This window comes from Pseudophryne corroboree, chromosome 2, assembly GCF_028390025.1.
Source record: "Pseudophryne corroboree isolate aPseCor3 chromosome 2, aPseCor3.hap2, whole genome shotgun sequence".
Lineage (NCBI taxonomy): Eukaryota > Metazoa > Chordata > Amphibia > Anura > Myobatrachidae > Pseudophryne > Pseudophryne corroboree.
In genome coordinates this window covers 635029385-635033364 of record NC_086445.1, presented here as the reverse complement: position 1 = coordinate 635033364, position 3980 = coordinate 635029385, and positions in this window count along the sequence as shown.

The window sequence follows — 3980 nt, the reverse complement described above, 5'->3', positions numbered from 1 at the left end:
AGGTAGAGGCCACGGATCTTCGAGCAGCATCTCAAGAAGATCCACATACCAGGCCCTTCGTGGCCAGTCCGGAGAAATGAGGATTGTTTGAACCTTTTCCCTTTTTATTCTTTTTAGAATTCTTGGGATCAGTGGAGGAAACATGTACACCAACTGGTAGACCCACAGAGTTGTCAGAGCATCTACCGCCACTGCTTGTGGGTCCTTCTACCTGGAACAATACTGCTTGAGCTTCTTGTTGAGTCGAGATGCCATCATGTCGATTTGTGGATATCCTCACCGATGTGTCAACCACCAGAACACTTCCGGGGTGAAGGCCCCAATCCCCCGGGTGCAGGTTATGTCTGCTGAGGAAGTCTGCTTCCCAGTTGTCTACTCCCAGAACTAAGATGGCCGACAACGCCGCGGCATGTTGTTCCGGCCAGAGGAGAATTCTTGACACCTCTGACATCGCTGCTCTGCTTTCTCTAACATCCTAGAGGATGCTGGGACTCCGTAAGGACCATGGGGATAGACGGGCTCCGCAGGAGACATGGGCACTTTAAGAAAGACTTTGACTCTGGGTGTGCTCTGGCTCCTCCCTCTATGCCCCTCCTCCAGACCTCAGTTTGATACTGTGCCCAGAGGAGATGGGTGCACTGCAGGGAGCTCTCCTGAGTTTCCTGCTAAGAAAGTATTTTAATTAGGTTTTTTTATTTTCAGGGAGCACTGCTGGCAACAGACTCCCTGCATCGTGGGACTGAGGAGAGAGAAACAGCCCTACTTCTCTGAGTTTCAAGGTCCTGTTTCTTAGGCTACTGGACACCATTAGCTCCAGAGGGAGTCGGAACACAGGTCTCACCCTGGAGTTCGTCCCAGAGCCGCGCCGCCGTCCTCCTCGCAGAGCCAGAAGATAGAAGCCGGGTGAGTATGAGAAGTAAGAAGGCTTCAAAGGCGGCAGAAGACTTTGTGATCTTCACTGAGGTAACGCACAGCACTGCAGCTGTGCGCCATTGCTCCCATACACCTCACACAATCCGGTCACTGTAAGGGTGCATGGCGCAGGGGGGGCGCCCTGGGCAGCAATATAAACCTCTATTATGGCATAAACACATATATACATGTACAGCTGGGCACTGTACATGTATATAAAGAGCCCCCGCCATGTTTTTTAATAATTTGGGCGGGACAGAAGCCCGCCGCCGAGGGGGCGGGTCTTCTCCCTCAGCACTCACCAGCGCCATTTTTCTCCACAGCACAGCGCTGAGAGGAAGCTCCCTGGACTCTCCCCTGCTTACTGAGGTGACAGTGGGTTTTTCAAGAGGGGGGGCACATAATTGGCGAAAAATTTGTTATTTCAGCGCTACTGGGGAAACATTCTGTGTTTTGCCTGGGTTATATAGCGCTGGGGTGTGTGCTGGCATACTCTGTCTCTCCAAAGGGCCTGGTGGGGAACTGTCTTCAGATAAGAGCTTCCCGGTGTGTGTGGGGTGTGTCGGTATGCATTTGTCGACATGTATGAAGTAGAAGGCTCACCTAAGGAGGAGGGGGAGTGTATGAATGTCAGATCTCCGTCGGCAGCGCCGACACCGGACTGGATGGAGATGTGGAATGTCTTGAGTGCTAGTTTATTACACAAGGGATTAGACAAGGCTGAGGCTAGGGAACAGTCAGGTAGTCAGACCATGCCTGTCCCTATGTCACCGTGACCTTCCGGGTCTCAGAAGGGCACATTGTCCCAAATAATGGACACAGATACCGACACGGATTCAGACTCCAGTGTCGACTATGAGGAGGCAAAATTACAGCCAAAAGTGGATAAGGGCATTCGATATATGATTATTGCAATAAAAGATGTTTTGCATATCACAGAGGAACCCCCTGTCCCTGACAAGAGGGTACACATGTATAAAGAGAAAATAAGATTTTACACTTACCGGTAAATCTATTTCTCGTAGTCCATAGAGGATGCTGGGACTCCGTAAGGACCATGGGGAATAGACGGGCTCCGCAGGAGACATGGGCACTTTAAGAAAGACTTTAGACTCTGGGTGTGCACTGGCTCCTCCCTCTATGCCCCTCCTCCAGACCTCAGTTAGAGAAACTGTGCCCAGAGGAGATGGACAGTACGAGGAAAGGATTTTTGTTAATCCAAGGGCAAGATTCATACCAGCCACACCAATCACACCGTATAACCTGTGATAAACTACCCAGTTAACAGTATGAACAAACATAGTCTCGGTCCAAACCGATGAACTATGATATAACCCTTATGTAAGCAATAACTATATACAAGTCTTGCAGAAGAAGTCCGCACTTGGGACGGGCACCCAGCATCCTCTACGGACTACGAGAAATAGATTTACCGGTAAGTGTAAAATCTTATTTTCTCTAATGTCCTAGAGGATGCTGGGACTCCGTAAGGACCATGGGGATTATACCAAAGCTCCCAAACGGGCGGGAGAGTGCGGATGACTCTGCAGCACCGATTGAGCAAACAGGAGGTCCTCCTCAGCCAGGGTATCAAACTTATAGAACTTTGCAAAAGTATTTGACCCCGATCAAGTAGCAGCTCGGCACAGCTGTAGTGCCGAGACCCCTCGGGCAGCCGCCCAAGACGAGCCCACCTTCCTAGTGGAATGGGCCTTAACCGATTTCGGTAACGGCAATCCTGCCGTAGAATGCGCCTGCTGAATCGTGTTACAGATCCAGCGAGCAATAGTCTGCTTTAAAGCAGGTCCGCCAACCTTGTTGGCTGCATACAGGACAAACAGTGCTTCTGTTTTTCTGATCCTAGCCGTTCTGGCCACGTAAATTTTCAAAGCCCTGACCACATCAAGGGACTCGGAATCCTCCAAGTCACGTGTAGCCACAGGCACGACAATAGGTTGGTTCATATGAAAGGATGAGACCACCTTAGGTAGGAATTGAGGACGGGTCCGCAACTCTGCTCTATCCATATGGAAAACCAGATAGGGGCTTTTATGTGATAAAGCCGCCAATTCCGAAACTCGCCTAGCCGAAGCCAAGGCTAACAACATGACCACCTTCCAAGTGAGAAATTTCAACTCCACTGTTTTAAGTGGTTCAAACCAATGTGACTTAAGGAAACTTAACACCACGTTAAGGTCCCAAGGCGCCACCGGAGGTACAAAAGGAGGCTGAATATGCAGTACTCCCTTCACAAAAGTCTGTACTTCAGGTAACGAGGCCAATTCCTTTTGAAAGAAAATGGATAAGGCCGAAATCTGAACTTTAATGGAGCCTAATTTTAGGCCCAAATTCACTCCAGTTTGTAGGAAGTGAAGAAAACGGCCTAGATGGAATTCTTCCATAGGAGCATTCCTGGCCTCACACCAAGAAACATATTTTCGCCATATTCGGTGATAATGTTTAGACGTCACGTCCTTCCTAGCCTTTATTAGCGTAGGAATGACCTCATCCGGAATACCTTTTTCCGCTAGGATCCGGCGTTCAACCGCCATGCCGTCAAATGCAGCCGCGGTAAGTCTTGGAACAGACAGGGACCTTGTTGTAACAGGTCCTGCCTTAGAGGAAGAGGCCACGGATCTTCTGTGAGCATTTCTTGCAGATCCGGATACCAGGTCCTTCGTGGCCAATCTGGAACAATGAGAATTGTTCTCACTCCTCTTTTTCTTATTATCCTCAACACCTTGGGTATGAGAGGAAGAAACACATATACCGACTGGAACACCCACGGTGTCACTAGGGCGTCCACAGCTACCGCCTGAGGGTCTCTTGACCTGGCGCAATACCTTTGTAGCTTTTTGTTGAGACGGGATGCCATCATGTTTATTTGGGGTAGTCCCCACCGACTTGCAATGTGCGCGAAGACTTCCTGATGAAGTCCCCACTCTCCCGGATGCAGATCGTGTCTGCTGAGGAAGTCTGCTTCCCAGTTGTCCACTCCCGGAATGAACACTGCTGACAGAGCGCTTACATGATTCTCCGCCCAGCGAAGAATTCTGGTGGCTTCCACC